The sequence below is a fragment of the Lissotriton helveticus genome, chromosome 7, assembly GCF_964261635.1.
Source record: "Lissotriton helveticus chromosome 7, aLisHel1.1, whole genome shotgun sequence".
NCBI classification, from domain to species: domain Eukaryota; kingdom Metazoa; phylum Chordata; class Amphibia; order Caudata; family Salamandridae; genus Lissotriton; species Lissotriton helveticus.
Window position 1 is genome coordinate 1,950,051,884 of NC_136068.1, and position 17,250 is coordinate 1,950,069,133.

Below are 17,250 nucleotides of genomic sequence, written 5' to 3' on the forward strand. Positions count from 1 at the left end.
TTGCAATGCAATGATAACTATCCAACATCTGAAGATAAGTAGCCGGACAACATTGTCTCCAGCCCCCCCCTTTTGGTAAGGGTTTAATCCATCTACATCTTTCATTTGTGGAGAAGTGTGGCTCACTGGTTAGAGGAGGTAGACCCTGAAGCAGAGGTCAGACCCGGGACCAGGGTTCAATTCCCGACGCGGCAGGGTCTTGAGCCCAAATATCCACGGACTCGATAATTCTCGTTTCGGTGCCTACTCGAATCACGGGTTCACACTCTGCAGCTCTGGGGAATAGCTTGCTTAATCTCCACTACGGCCTCACCGCGGCGGGATGCCTGGCTTTCAACTTGGGGATGCCCAGTACGGGTATCTCACAGGGAAAAAGCCAGGACGGGTTCCCAAGGCAAGCGCCGAGATGCCTATGGGTAATCAAGCGCTATATAAGAACGCATAATAATAATAATAATAATAATAATAATTTGTATAAAATGTACAAAATAGGATTACATGGATCATAGTTTGTGAAGAGACATCGTCACATGGACACAGGCCTAAATCCCTTGACCAGTTGTTCATGCCAGTGTAGCTTACCAAGCGGTGAAACGACCGAAGTCAGAAACGGGTTAATACGTATCTATCATACACCCCCATGCAGCACGATAGATATGCTTGAATAGTACATGCTCTTGTGATCATTAGGTGCTGGACCACGGTAGGTTTATTCATTTCCAGGGCACGCCTGTTTTCCTCCAAGACATTCATGCAAACTTTTTTAAACTCCCTCCGGTTTATTGTGTTCATCGTTTCTGGTCGGGAGAAATACTCAGGATGCCCTATATCTTGCATAACATTTTTCACATATCTTAACCACGTAATCTTGTTTGTATGGTCTAAACTCATACAATCTGTTATAATTTCCTTATTTAGCCCTGTGCTCATAGAGGTCCAGATTCTGTGCCAAAGCAGCACAGGTTGAGCCTTAATTAAATCTGAAATGTATAGGACACACAACTCGCTATGGCAATTAAAAACGGATACACTCGCTGGAGCTGCCAATATGAATTTTAAATCAACCATGTTTGACTTGCTGGATTGGTGTACAATCACGGGGTCCCCATATACCTGCCCCAAAAATAGCTGTACTCACACATTTGGCATTGTAAACCTTTAAGAGGATTTTTGCGGCCTTTTTCCCAGTTTCTTTTTTTAAATGTATCAATGCTGGCGTGGACGTCATGAACCGAAGACTCCTGGTTTTGATTGATTGTGTCCCTGTCCCAGTATAACTGAATAAAACACCCAGGCATGTACATGATTTTATCAGTTGTATCCTACTGCCCCCAGCTTGGAAACTTCTACATTTTTGTTTACCTCTCAGAAAGTAAGAGCCCACTGTAGACCAATCTGGGTACGTGACATAAGCACAGCATCATCAGCATAGAGAAGGGAGACTATTGGGCGCTTATGTACGTATGGCTGGTCCCTAGCGTTGGACACCAATTCCTGTTCAGCGCATTGGTGCAAAGGGTGAACAGGAATGGTGCCAAAACGCACCCTTGCCTCACTCACCTCTCCACACTGAATGACGCTGTGCATTCTCCATTTGTCCCAAATCGGACTTTGGCTGTGGCCCCAGAATATAATTGTCTCAAAAACTGGATTATTATACGGTCAAGATTAAGGTCACTTAAAATATCCCACAATTTACTTTGTATGACACAGTCGAAAGCAGCTGTTAAATCAACTAAAGCCACATAAAACGTCTGTTTTAGCCTGTGGGTACTTTCCGATTAAAATACTAAGGTTAAGAGCCTACTCGTTAACGCCTAACCCAGATCTAGAACCATACTGTACATCGCTTATGATATTATTTTCCTCTGCCCATGTTTGCATTCTGTCTAAAACAATCCTTCCCGCCACCTTCATAAGGGAATCTAATAAAGATATTGGGCGGTAGCAAGCAAGATTTTCCCGATCATCCTTTTTGAAGATCGGAACAATTATGGGTTCAGACCATGCAACTATAAAACCTTTTGCACAACATGCTTGTAGGACCCTGGTTAATATCGGGACCAGAACTGCAGGGATGACTTAAAAAGGTCAATTGGCACCCCATCGGGGCCTGGTGCCTTACCACTCTTGCTGGCATTTACGGCCCTTGTTACCACTTCCAGAGTGATATTGAGATTAATGGGACAGCATTCTTGGGGGTCCTGTTGGACCCTCTCAGTCTCCTCTCAGGCTCTTTCCCCCGGTCAACAAATTGTGACAGTGGTTCCAGGACCGAGCCGATCCCCGAGACGATGGGTCTCCGCGTTGATGCGATCTGTTCTTTGTGTATGTTAGGGACCGTGTAAAATCGCTGGGGTCCTGGGTGGTCAAGAATTCTCTATCCTTGTTGTTAATCCCTCCTTTTTTGCTTGCTTCCGCTAGTAATAGTTTTAATATACGCAACACAAATAAGCATAGGTAAGCACGGGTCTTTTGACCAATTGGCAACTGCCTAAGCTACGCCATACCATCTATAGTCCGAAATACACATTTGCTGACCACGTGTCTTAGTAAGCAGCTTTGGGGACTTTCCACTGTAATGCAATGTTTTATGTTGGTACTTTTCCTTAACATGTATCAGAAGCATTTCACAATACAATTTGCTGAAATCTGTGTAGCTAGGCTTTTCTATTTTCGGATCCTTCGTGTGCAAGCCTTGCGTCATAATAACAGTTTTACTTAAGACAAAATGGAAATGTACAACCATTTTGTGCAGAGATTTTTATGTCAACTTAACAGGGTCTGAAGCTTCAAGCATTTGACATTAACACAAGATCCTTATCTGGTATCTCATGAGATTGCCATCTCCGTCTCCTCCAAGTCAAAATACCAGAATACCTTTCCATGAGATGAGAGCTCGGCTCTTCTTTCTTCCATGTCACTACTGGGACACCTTTTCCTCATCCGACACCGATGCTGCCGTCTCATCCCAGTTACACTTCTGACACTCTGTGTGCTGCGCTGACCTGGGGCCTGCTGTGTATTCCATGTAACAATGAGGAAATGCCTTTGGCTGCCTGAGACCCTGGCAGCCGGCCCTTCCATGGATACCTTTACCTGGTCTGAAGTGGGGGTTGCAGTTATGTTATGTTATGTTATGTTAAGATAGTTTGTAAAGCGCACAGCTGCCCCAGCAACGTCCCAGCACTGAGCAACAATAACACAACTACTGCAAGAGAATCCCACACAGATAAGAGAAACAAGGGGACAGGGACAACAAAAGAGTAGAAAAGGAAAGCTTACTGCGAGAACAAATGGGTTTTTATCGCTTTCCTGAAGGTCAAATAATTATCCATGCTCCGGATATGAGACGGAAGATCAATCTAGAGCTTGGAAGCCAGTGCTCGAAACAAGCGACCACCAGCATTGGCTCTCTGCACGCGTGCTATAGAAACCAGGTGTTTACCAGCAGAGCGCAGATGAAGCCGCGGAGTGTAGAACGAAAGCAGGACAGATATAATGCCAGAGGAGGGAGATTTCAAGATCTTAAACGCAAAAGCAAAGAGATTTACACTCCACCCGTCTCTCCACTGGTAGCCAATGAAGCCGCCGAATAGTACTAGAGGTGGGACACGACTGGGCATGGCAAGAAGCGTTCTTAAGGCGACAGTCTGGCCCCTCTGAAGTCTTGAGATCTCAGTCTTATTGAACCCAAGGTAGAGCACATTGACATAATCCAGTCTAGAAAGGACAGATGCTTGCACGATGGTCTGCCGCATAGAGGGATAAAAAAAAAACAGCATGGGTCTAAGGCAACGTAGAATGCCAAGACAGGTCGCCGCCACCCTCTTAGTTTGGGTTTGAAAGCTCAATGCTGAGTCAACCCAAACACCCAAGTTTTTCACCACCTTTTTTGGGATAGGAGGGGGTCCCAGGGAGGAGGGCCACCTGTGCCCGCTTCATAGCTCATGATCCTTTCCAACCAGCAAGACCTCGGCTTGCTGGCATTAAGCTGTAGACAGTTGGCAGTCAATTCCCAGTATAAGAATTGGCTTGGTAGTTTGGTTTGCCCTGTTCCCATCATGCACTGGGAGAGGAACAGACTAATTTGCATATAGCCAGGTTCTGAGCTGGGATGGTGCAGTGAGCTAAAAAACAGTGATGGATTAAAACCATGATCTATTGACTTGGTAAGAGTATTCTGCATCATTCAGAAACTCTGTCCATCACCTTTTCCAAAATCGACAGTTGGCAGTCAGCCACTCTGCTACAGCCGCTAAGCCACTTTGGAACTTGACCGCATCGTCCTGACAGTGATTGGAGAGGGCGACTACAAGCCGGGTGTCATCAGCATATGACAAGATCGTCAGCCCTCCCCTTTTGGCTAGCAAGGCCAGCAGCCGAACATACAAGTTAAAAAGCGTAGGGTTTAGGGCAGAGCCCTGGGTGGGGGAGGCCAGTTTGATGGGATACATTCTAGAAGAAAAAGGGGCAACCGAAATTTGGAAAAACCTGTCTGAGAGAAAAGAAGAAAGCCAGGTCAGAGCAGCACCCGCAATGCCAGCCTCCGTCAGCCTTTGAATCAGGATCTGATGCGAGACCGTATTGAAAGCGGCATTGAGATCCAATAGAATCAGTGCCGAGGACCGCCCCTCATCCAGAGCAGCTCTCAGATGTTCAGATACGGCTAAGAGGGCTGATTCAGTGCTGAGGTTGCCACGGAAGCCACAGAGAGGAATCCAAGCTGTGATTTTCCTCCAGATAGTTAGAGAATCGTATTGACATGTGCCTCTGTGATTTTAGACATCCAAGGTAACAGAGAGATGGGACGAAAATTCTCCAACTTGGTCGGGTCAAGCGTGGGCTTCTTTAGGAGATGCCTAACACTGGCCTGCTTCCAAGCCCTGGGGACAATGGCCCTGGCCAGAGACAGGTTGATGACCTGGCGCAGCAGTGTCAAAAGAACAGGCAGTATTCTCCTCAGATGTTCCGGCTTCATGGGATCGGTGGGAGAGCCCGATTTAATCTTCCTGCACAGTATGGCAAGTCCTTCTTCAGTAATAGGAGGGAAAGTGACTAATGCCTGAGCAGAAGGAGATAAATCCTCACAGTCGCTAGCTAAGACCGTCGAAGGGAAGGTTTTATAGATTTTCTCCATTTTATTTATAAAAAAGTGGCCAGGTCCTCGCATTGCTCACTAGACTTAACTATAGGTGTCTTGGGTGCCCCTGCATTTTTCAGAGTGGTAATGATGGAAAAGACCTTCTTGGTGGGGTTCTGACTGTTTCTAATCTCCGACGAGAAGTAAGAGGCCCGTGCTTTCTGAACAGCCCGGTGATATTTCTTTATCGCTGAGTGATAATTGCCTTTCAAGATAATATCAAAATCACGCCTCCACTCCCGTTCCAGTCGTTGACATGCTTTACGCATGGAAGAAAGGGTACCATTGTACCAAGGATTAGACTTGGTACTTCGACCCTTCGACCACTTGGCCGGAACCATATCATCCAATGGGAGTTTAAGCCAGTTGGTAAAGACGTCACTGGCCGGATCAGGCTCGTCTGGCCAGCAAGGCAAGCTTGATGAAAGGCCGGTGCAGAGCTGGTCAAAATTCTGTTTATGCCATGGACGGCGAAGAGTACAATACTGATGGGTCTACAGGATGACACCCCTAAAAACTCCATGGTGATCAGATAATGATCTGTTCAGTCTAAAGGAGTGGGGGTTGAAACAGAAAGACCCGGGAGGTTAGAGAAAACAGGGTCCAACAAATGGCCCGCAGAGTGAGTAGGACCAGAGACCAGTTGAAGCAGTTGGCAGGCTGCAAGGTCCGTGGTGCAGTTAGCCGCCTCAGGATCATGTGGATTGTCAAGGTGAAGATTTAAATCACCAATGACCAGAAAGTTGGCATATCTCACAACCAAGGTACCTACTAAATCTGCCAACGCAGTCCTTCCCTCCTTGGAGAGACCCGGGGGACGATAGACTATTAGCCCAGACAAAGTGGAATTAGGGTTAAAAGTAATCCCAAAACAGCCACATTCACAGCCCGCCACATCTTCCTTGACCAGTGAACAAGAGAGATGAGATTTATAAACAACTGCCACCCCTCCCCCCCATGACTCTCGATTTATGGTGCAAATGCCATAGCCTGAGGGAAGCGCCAGACCCGGTTCAGCCAGTGTGTCGGCTGACAACCAGGTTTATGTCAAGAAAAGGACTTCCGGGGACTAATCTTGAAGTACGTCAAACACATCTAAGTAGTGTTTGACCAGAGATCGACAGTTAAGGCTAAGCATTTTAATACTTTGTCCTGAGCCCTGCACTTGTGTGGGCGGGCATCGCAAGATAGCTTCAGAATTATAGCCACAAGTCCTACAACAACAAGCATTGAAAATGCAAAAGGTCTCGCCTTTCATTAAGTTAAAGCCATTTGCTTTGCTATACAATACCATTAGCAAAGCAAAGGGCTTTAACTTAATCAAAGGCGAGACCTATTGCATTCCCAATACTTTTTTTTGCTCATGCGCACAATCTAAACAACTAAGTGTCTTATCAAGCATTTATTTGCTGTCACTGCGAGAGCCACAGATTCGCAGGTCACACTTCCACTATGATATTTAGTTTCTGAGTGCACAGCAAAACAATTTGGGAATGTCAAATCTGTCAAGGCGAAATCTGCTACTGATTCTTTCCTTTTTCAAAGTATGACTTTTCAGCCCAGTACAGTGATTGGCATACAGTTAATCTCTACAACCGCGTGTTGCCAATTCTAAGGTCAAAGAACACACGGTTTCAGGGGGAGGGTGGGGCGTCCCAGTTTAGCATACTTAAATGACCATGGCTCTCATCACAACTAAAGTAGCGCAAGACACAACTAAAGTAGCGCAAGAGACGACTGACTCGGCACAGCTGAAAGCCAGCAACTTATCAAAGACAAGGAGTAGGAGGAATGACTCCCTCGCATCGGTCGCTAGTCCGTGACTCTCCCCTGGGTAGTTGGTACTCCTGTTAGGTGCGGGGTCGGTTTGCCAATCACTCCCGCTTTATTTAAGGCAAGGTTATATAGCGCGAACTTTACCCGAAGGTGTCAGAATGCTTTATTAAGAACTAGTTGCGAAGAAGGAGGATTTAGGATTACACGAGTTACATAAAAGACACACAGAGAAGAGACTAGTGATTATGGTTATTTCTATATACATAGGGAAGGGACATGCCCTATCACATTTCGCAGAGAACACCCATCATTTTGTGTTACTGCCAATGGCCAAACTTCCGCTTTTCCAGGACATGACTAGACAGTACAGGGTTAGGATTAGGCGGTGCAACGGTGCTCAAAAACTAACTGCTAAAGGACAGAAGGCCAATTTGGCATGAGCAGGCCTCGACCAGGCAGAGCACAGCAGTGGGTGCGATGGATGGAGGGGTTTGGTGGATCGGTGGAGGTGAAAGGGGGCATGGGGGCCACAGGACGGACATGTGGCGGCGCCGCGAGCGGGGTGAGATAGGGGGTCAAGGAGAAAAGGAGGAAGTGAGCTAGGTATGCGTCATTGGGTAATAATGACATTGAATACACCTCTAAAAGAAACGTTAAGTGGCATGAGACAAAAGTGTCAATGATGTCAATGAAGAACGAACAGAATACAGGAGGCAGCGAACGGTACATTACGAGAGGGGAAGGGCATGTGCGCAAGTTGCAAAGGAGCAAAAAGTACAAGTAGAGGTATAGTAATGCAATAAAAGGCAGACACTCAGACACAATAGCAAAGAACGCGCGAGACCAAGGGCCTGCCTATTCTGAACAAGCACCTACCTCTCAGTGCCCTCACTGCGTTGCGAAACTCCTCGATGCCGGCCAGGAAGAGAGCAGTGAACGGCACGCGGCGGAGACGCTGGCGCCGTGAGCGTGCGCGCGACTGAATCCGCGCGTGGCCAGCTCTTGTCGCACCTCTCCCATTGAGAATGCTGGGCGCGTGCCCAGCTCTTGTTTTGTTTTTGTCATGATTATTGTTACTACTGGGAAAGTTGTTTGGTGCTTGGAGTCCAATACATTTTTTTTTAAAAAGAGTGCAAGCACATTTTTGTTCTCTAAAAACACACATCTTCTACTTTACAAACCATGGTTAAGAGTCTGACCTAGAAAAAACTGGTATATAAATAACATTTACTTCCCCGTTTTAGGCAACCATTCTAAGGCTGTGCACCATATTACTGACCTGGTTCAGGTTTGTCTCACTAGTCCCCCATGCAAATCCCTAACACGCATGCCGCTCTTACATGATTTCACAGGCACAGAAACGGCCAAAACATGCACGCAATGAGGTTACTACATTTGTGCACCTCCGTAGCAAACATGGCTGTGCCAAGGTAAACAATGGCCTGCAGGGGAGTCAACTGTGGATAACATATATAGAGCTGGGCTCTGGGGCATATAATGCTGTCTAACAAAAACCGCAAAACAATACCAGAACCGTACCTTCGACGTGCGCCTCCTATAAGCAACTTTGTCTACAGAGGACATCTGTTGGGGGGAAGATGCATACCACTTCAAACCCACTCATCTGAATATGTCAAGCACAGCAACCTCGATTTGATTCTTCATCGCACCCACTCGAGCAGCTCCTGCTGAGACAATGTTTGCATTTGCAGGAATTAGTGATTTGAGACAGCTAGAATCCCATCTGGAGGTCCACTCAAAGCCTCGGCTTTTGCCCAACCAAAGTGCATGAAAGAAATGCGTTACTTACCTGTAACTGCAGTTATCCAGTATTAGTGTCTTTCATAGATTCACATGCCTGAATCATTCCCCGTCGTCGAGACGGGAGCCTCCGGTATATAGAAAAGTAATATCCTATAGACATACATAGAGAAAAATAGGCCTAAGGATCCCACCTTAGTGGCCTATCCACGTCCTTTTGTAAAAAGGACCAAACTAGAGTAGGCCCAAGGGTCCCACCTTAGTGGCCTATCTATGTCCTTTTGTAAAAAGGACCAAAGTAAAGAAGCCAACGAATCAGCTACCACCTCCTTCTAGAACCTTCCTGTCAGGAGCCTAGATCTCTCAGATTTTCCTACGCACCAAGCTAGGTAGGCGTAACTTGTAAGAGAAGTAGGTGAGTCCTTCCAGGGGAGGCGGGAGGGTGCATGTGAATCTATGAAAGACACTAATACTGGATAACTGCAGTTACAGGTAAGTAACGCATTTCTTATCCAGTATTTGGGTGTCTTTCATAGATTCACATGCCTGAATCAGAGTAGCAAGCAATATATTATGCACATTTCTGATGGCACAGCATATACTATTCCTTAGATAATACACATCATGCGAGCATGAACCATCATTAGACATCCACAATAAGTATTAGTAGAGAAATGTGCATACCAGAGAAGGATGGAGGGACGGAGGAAGGCTCACCTTACTGAAATATATATATATATATATATAGCTGAACACTTCTTGTCCCACTACTGCATCCTTCCTTAGCTCCGTATCCAGGCAGTAGTGCCTAGTGAATGTATGCGGCGACTTCCATGTTGCCGCCCTGTAAATGCCAATGACTGGCGCCCCTGCGAAGAGGGCCATAGAAGTGGACATAGCTCTCTTGGAGTGCCCTCTCACTTTGGAATGCAATGGCTGTCCAGCTTGGTCATGACAGAAAGCAATGGCTGCAGAAATCCATCTGGAGATGCTCTGCTTGTTAAGTGGTAGACCTTTCCTAGGTCTGCTGTAAGCTACGAAGAGCTGGTTAGATTTTCTGAATGTTTTCGTTTTGCCAATGTAAAACTTCAAGCATTGTTGAGATCCCTAGAATGCAGCGATCTTTCAGTTGCCATGCTTGGGTTTGGAAAGAAGGAACGCAGAACCACAGGTTCATTTAGGTGGAAGTCCGACGGGACTTTTGGGATAAACCTAGGATTGGTTCTCAGGATTACTCTGTCGTTTTTTTTAAACCGTAGAAAAGGATCCTGGATTAAAAACGGCTGTAGCTCACGGACCCTCCTTGCAGATGTGAGTGCTAGGAGGAGCGCTGTTTTCCACGAGACATACTTCGGGACAGCTCTGTGTACTGGTTCAAACGGATGTTTCATGAGCTGGTTAAGAACCGCATTGAGATGCTAGGCAGGTGGCAACACACTTACTGGCGGGAAAGATCTGTATAATCCTTTATAGAAATTGCTGAATCGACCTGCTTGACCAGAGAGATAGACTCGTTGAAGTTCTTTTATAACGAGATATTGCTGCTAAGTGTACTTTAATGAAGGAGTGGGCTAGGCCCTACTGTGCCAGATGTAATAGATAAGGTAAGATTTGCTCCGGTGAGGAGGAGAAAAGCCGAAAGTTTTGATCTGCACACCAAACACAAAAGCGCTTCTATTTCAGGGAATACGTTTTGGTCGGTCCATCTACCCTTGCTCTGGCAAGAATGTCCCTACAGTCTTGTGGAATATTCAGATTGGGGAACTCTCGGAACTCAGGAGCCCGGTAGCTAACCTGAGAGACTTCAGATCCGGATTTTGTACATTGTGAGCAGCGATGGATACTGCCGAAGGTGGATTGGCGGCTCCAGGGATAGACTGTGGCGCTCCGAACTAATGTTGCCTCGGCCAAGTTGGGGCTATTAAAATTAGAGTACAAGGCTCCATCGAAATATTCCTGAGGACTCTAGGAAGCCTCGGGAATGGCGGAAAGGCGTACGCAAAGACGCTGGCGCCATGCGATGGAAAATGCATTCCCTAGAGACCCTGACTGGGGATGCCAACCTGCGAAGTGTGGGCATTAGGCGTCCATTCTCGTCGCAAATAGATCGATTTGCGGCGTGTCCCATCTGGAGAAGATCTGGTTAATAAGTTGTTGATCTAGCTCCCACTTGTGTGACGATGTTTTCTGCATGCTCAACGTGTCGGCGAGCACATTGTCCGCGCCTGGGACATATTCCGCCCTTAGGGTTACATTGTGGAGTATGAGCCAATTCCAGACTTTTTTGCGACTCGCGAGAGAGTGTCAGCGAGCGTGTCCCTCCCTGTTTGTTGAGGTAGTGCATAGTCGTGGTGTTGTCTGTCCGGACGAGCACCAGGGAATATTTGATTCTTGGCAGGAAAACATGAAGGGCCAGGAAGACCGCCCGCAATTCGAGCAGATTGATATGTAGTTTCTTCTCCATAGGAGACCACTATCCGCTTATCTGTAGCTCTTACAGAAAAGCTCCCCAGCCTTCCAAGGAGGCGCCTATTGTGACAACATGAGGAGCAGCCGGAAGCAGGAATTACAAGCCTTGAGACAGGTTTTGAGATGACATCCACCATCGAAGGGCTCCGACCATCTGAGGATTCACTTTAATGTGGCCTTCGAATGACCCTGTGCATTGGACCCACTGCTTTGAGAGCGCCTCCTGAAGATTCCTCATTCGTAGTTGACAGTGAGGAATCAGGAGGATACACGCTGACATCATCCCCAGGAGGGATTTGAAGAGGCGGACTGTCAAGACTTTCTTCGAGGCTACTATAGCAGCAAGTGCAAGAGGCTTGTTCATCCTCTCTCTGGATGGGAAAGCTTTTGCCGACCGTGTGTCCAGGGTTGCACCTAGGAAACTGATGTACTGAGAAGGTTGTAGGACCGATTTTTCCTGATTGAGGGTGAGACCCAAGCAATCGAAAAGCTTTAACCAGGCGTTGGATGACCTGGACGCATCTTTTAAGGATGAAGCCTTGACCAGCCAGTCATTTAGATACGGAAAGACTTGGTGATGGCACTGTCTGAGATATGCGGTGGTACGACATTTCATGAATATGTGCGGTGCAGACTTGAGCCCGAAGGGCAAAACGCAAAACTGCAAGTGTCTGCACGCTACTGCAAATCTCAAGTACCGTTTTGTGATTCCCGTGAATTGGGATATGGAAGTAAGCGTCCTGTATGTCTACGGACGCTCTAAAATCCTGCATTTACAGTAGTCGCGAGACCTCCCAGATCGTTACCATGCGAAACGACTGCTTCTTAGGAATTTGTTGAGGGCCCTGAGGTCCAAGATTGGTCTCTACTTCTTGTCTTTTTTCTGGATCAAAAGAAGTAGGAATAAAACCCTTTTCCCTTCCGAGATGGAGGTACTCTCCCTATAGCTCCTATCTGCAGCATAATCGAGATCTGTCATAGAAGCAGCCGTAGATTTTTGTCATTTCCGCTGTCCTTTACCTTGAAAGGACGACCTCCCAAAAGAGATTGCTTGTTTTGCTGTTGTTGGCGCTGTTGGTATTGCGGTCTACTCTGGCCTGAAGAGTAGGAAGACTTGTATTGATAATTCCCTCTGTGGGAAGACTGTCCTCTTCCTCTATTTCTACTAAAGGACTGGTTCTTATACTGAAGAGTGCCCAAAGCTCTCACAGTGTCTGCTTCGTCAATTTTTTGGGCCAATTAGTAACTGGCTGTCATATGGCATGTCCAAAACCTATGTTTGCACCTCAGGACTGAAAGAGGTTGCCTTTAGCCATCCTTGGAGCCGCAAGACTGCTGCTCCAGCCAACTTGAGGAACCCTGTCATAGCGATATCCATCGCGCAGATTATAGTGTCTGACGCCGATGCTTCACCATCTAGCAGAATCCTTTTTACTTCCTCTTTGGATGAATTTGGCAATTCCGACAGGTATGGGGCTATGTGTGCCCACAATTGTCCATGATAGCGTCCCAAGAGCGCTAGAGCGTTCACGGCCTTTACCGTGATTGCCGACATTGAGGAAAACCTGTTCCCAAAATTGTCCTCTCTTTGTCCTTATCATCAGGAGGAAGCGACAAAGGGGGCGAAGGATTCCTGGAGTTCTTCTGGGCCGCCTGTGTCACTACGGAGTCCGGCTTAGGATGTCCTGTTAAACACGCCGGTGCTGTATCTGGCGCCCTATACTTCTTATCCAACTGGTGATACAGAGGAGGGGTTCTGCATGACCCTTACCTCTTCTGACTATAGGTAATTGATAATCTGTATTGACCTTACAGCCTTCTTGAGAGGTTCTTTAAAGTCATACAAGAAGCCGGCCTGTTCTTGAGAGGTCATTAAGATCTTAAAACGTTGAGCAGCCCTCTCTACCACATTATAAGAAATTCCAGAATTGGCGGATTTTTCCTTCGTAGATCGCCGTCATAGACTATGCCGTCGTAGACGAGCAGTCATAGATGAGGCCGTCATAGACAACGCCATAGACGATCCGTCGTAGACAAGGTGGCCGACGCAGTCGTAGACTAGCCTTTGTAGATGAGGCCGTCATAGATGAGGCCGTCATAGATGAGGCCGTCATAGACGAGGCCATCGTAGACGAGGCCATCGTAGACGAGGCCGTCGTAGACGAGGCCGTCGTAGACGAGGCCGTCGTAGACGAGGCCGTCGTAGACGAGGCCGTCGTCGACGGGCCGTCGTAGACGAGCAGTCATAGACGAGCAGTCATAGACGAGCAGTCATAGACGAGCAGTCATAGACGAGCAGTCATAGACGAGCAGTCATAGACGAGCAGACATAGCGTCGTCGACGCTCTCGTCGTCGTCGACGCTCTCGTCGTCGTCGCCGCTGTCCTTCGTCGTCGACGCTCTCCGTCGTCGTCTACGCTCTCGTCGTCGTCGACGAGCCGTCGTAGACAAGGCGTTGTAGACGAGGCCACCGTAGACGAGGCCATCGTAGACGAGGCCATCGTAGACGAGGCCATCGTAGACGTGGCCGTCGTAGACGAGGCCGTCGTAGACGAGGCCATCGTAGATGGGGCCATCGTAGATGAGGCCATCGTCGACGCCGTAGACAGGCCGTCGTAGACGAGTAGTCATAGATAAGGCCGTCGTCGACAACGTCGTAGACGAGCCGTCGTAGATGAGCCATCGTAGATGAGGCCATCGTAGACGAGCCATCGTAGACGAAGAGGCTGTAATAGGCAATGATAGATTTTTCTGTCGACGATCCTGTTGACGATGTTGGCTGCTAGTCTTTACCTCAGGAGGTAAAGAAGACGCCCTTTCTGAAGGGTCCCATGATCAGAGGAGGTGATTTTGACGGCTCAGAAGTCGTCTTTTTTATATGATTTTTCTCCAAAAGAAAGTCATTTACTCTCCTTTACCACAGAGTGAGGAGATTTTGAAGGACTGCGCCCAGAAGACCTATGAGCGGTCTTTTTGAGGGCCTTCTCAGGACGTTCCCCTGAGGAATCAGTCTGAGGAGATTCTCTTCTCTTTTGAGGTCTCCTAGACGTTGAGGGCAGCGCCTCATCACAGTAACTGGAGAAAATAAAAAACCTCCTTTCTGGTCTTAAGCATATTAAAAGTCGCCCTTCACGACCTCTCAAAAACGTACTTGAGAAAGTGCGACATACCTTCAGTGTGATAAACAGAGCAGAGCAACTTCTTGGAACAAGAAGCACAGGCTCTAACCTTACCAGACCTTCTTTAAAGAATGTATTTGAAGATAATCCATAGTAGAAAAGCAAAGTTATTTAATGAAGTGAAAATAAACACAGAATCTGAGCAGAGCTCAGAGGAGACTCCCTTAGCACAACGTGCGGTAGAAAATCTGAGAGACCTAGGCTCCTGACAGGAAGGTTCTAGAAGGAGGTGGTAGCTGATTGGTTGGCTTCTTTCCTTTGGTCCTTTTTACAAAAGGACATAGATAGGCCACTAAGGTGGGACCCTTGGGCCTACTCTAGTTTGGTCCTTTTTACAAAAGGACGTGGATAGGCCACTAAGGTGGGATCCTTAGGCCTATTTTTCTCTATGTATGTCTATAGGACATTACTTTTTTATATACCGGAGGCTCCCGTCTCGACGACGGGGAATGATTCAGGCATGTGAATCTATGAAAGACACCCAAATACTGGATAACAGGCACATCCCGTTGGTTACTTAAGTTGGAATTAAGCAGCAAATCAGGACTCATCTGGCCCCCAAACCTCAATTCTCATGGAATCAATCCTGCAGGTATATAGAAAAATACAGGTTTCACCAGAAGTAAGACCTCCTAGCAACTGTCAAATGAGAACATCTATGCAGCACCCTGCTACGCTGTGTGTGCAACATTAATATCAGCAGCTTATGTTGTAAAAGGCAACAACGTCCACCATGTCAGGAGCACTGTCTGGAACAGCAGTGCTTTAAACTCGACAGGACAGGCAGGAATGGACCATACAAAAACAAAACTCTATACCCACCCCTCCAACCAATTACAAGTTTTATGATCACACTAAGATTTAACAAAACATGTTCTGTACTGAGGCAGTTGGGATTACAGCACAAGCGGAGTCACACAAAAATAGGATCTGATTACATATGCAGTCACAGCTAAATAATGTTGCGTATAAATGCAAGTTAAGTGGAATGCGCAGTGCATTGAGGCAACAACTTTACATAAAATAATTGGCTGCGCACCACAGCTCTTATCCTTACTAATGAAGCTGTCATTAAGGACTCCAAGCATGAATATTTTACATGGTTGGCGCATACCTGGTTCTCCAACTTTACAGTGGGCTGGGCCAGGACATGCCTTACCCTCCCACACCATGGGGTTGTTGGGGCCACTGTGCTCCTTCAGAGAACTTGTGGATGTGGGCTTTCGCCACAGGAACCCACAAAGCCAGAAAGTAACTAACCAGACTAAACTGAGAGAAACGGAGGTCTGAGCGGGTTAGGCAGGATGGAGAGCTTTTTCTTAGCCCGCCCCATCTCAGAGAGCAGCGTCTCAGCCAGGCGAAAGTAGTTGCATGCTGAGCTTATGTTGCGAGATGCGAGGTCTCAACTTAATAGCTTTTTTAAGGGCATGGAAGTGGAAGGGCCAGGCAGCGGAGAGCGAGTATGTAGCAGTTGCCCAGTCTGTCAGGCAGTGATTCTTTTGAGACCAGGTTCGGTCTGTTTTCAGTCTGTGGCTCTGTAGGTCCGTGCTTCACTAGCTTTGTTTTCTGGGACTTGTAGTCTTTTGTATCCGATTTTAAAATCAAGACTACAAATCCCAGAATGGTTGCGGTTATAAAATCAGGGCTGTTGGTGTCAGAATGAGAACCAAAATACTTGGACCGAGTAAGCGACTGAATTATGAACTTGGGAAATGTACGAACCACGAATTATATATTTCTTGTAAAAACGCATTCCACTTGTGTTTAACGGCAGGCAAAACACCAACTGATTGGGTCATATTTCAGGTCTGCAGAGTTTTCGATTTCATATCTTTCAACATTTAGTTTTAGTGAGGCGACTCAGTGATGGTTCCAAACGCAAGTCCAGAATTCCAATCCTGGCAAAGCAAACAGGTCTTTCTTCTCACGAGGTAAATACAATGAGTTCCCTGATGAGGCGTTGAAAGTAAAACCTGCTACTTGCAACACTTAACACTGTCCCTGTTAATTTGTTGGCTCATCCGCTTCTATAACTAACACACAACAAGCACCTACCTCTCAGTGCCCTCACTGCGGTGTGAAACTTCTCGATGCCGGCTAGGAAGAGAGCAGTCATCGGCGCACGGCGGAGACGCTGGCGCCGTGTGCGTGCACGCGACTGAATCCGCGCGTGGCCAGCTCTTGTCGCACCTCTCCCATTGAGAATGCTGGGCGCGTGCCCAGCTCTTGTCTCCTTTGCCGGCTTTGCCGGCTGAAACGATTACAATAGTTCTCTGCCGAGAACGCGCTTCGCGCGTCTCTAGGAAGAGACCTAAAAAGGACCCATAGGGCTAACAGGAAAGAGAGGACAAACCGTACTCATTGAAGATCTAATCCCCAGGAGGTTGTCACGAGAGTAAGAATAGGCAATTTCCACAAAACTGGAAGAGTGGCTGGTGGCTGGCGCCGTTCTGGCGCGGAGGGGTGCAGACGGGCTTGCCTTTGACGCGCCGTCGGCGCACTCGCTGCATGCGTCCCCTGTGCGTTCGATCCAGCGTGGCCTTAAATAGGGAAATAATCAGCCATTAGACCGCACACCACCGGAAGTAGTTGCATGCGAAAGGAGCCTCACAGTGAAACTAAAGAGGTACTACCCTCCGCACAAACGGTACAAACCGTGACGGACCGTGGAAGCCTCCCACAAGAAATACAGAAGTCAGCTCCCAAGCGGTAAGAGCACACTAAATATTAAAAGACAAAGCGTCATCAAAAGACAAAAGTTAAAAACACTGTAGCTGCGAGCAGAAGTAAAAAATAATGTAGCTGTGAGTGATGTAGCTGCGAGCAAACAAACAAATGACCCCATGCAGCGTGGGTAACAAATAGCAATAAGGTAGAGTCGCTGCAGTCTCTGCAGGAATACCTTTCCATGGCCAACGCTAG

General features: G+C 47.2%; 1 protein-coding gene across 2 annotated transcripts in view; it reads right to left on the reverse strand.

Annotated features, from left to right (window-relative positions):
- Positions 1-17,250, reverse strand: part of LOC144770967 (uncharacterized) — a 274,522-nt gene that overhangs the window by 95,509 nt on the left and 161,763 nt on the right. The window lies entirely within an intron of this gene.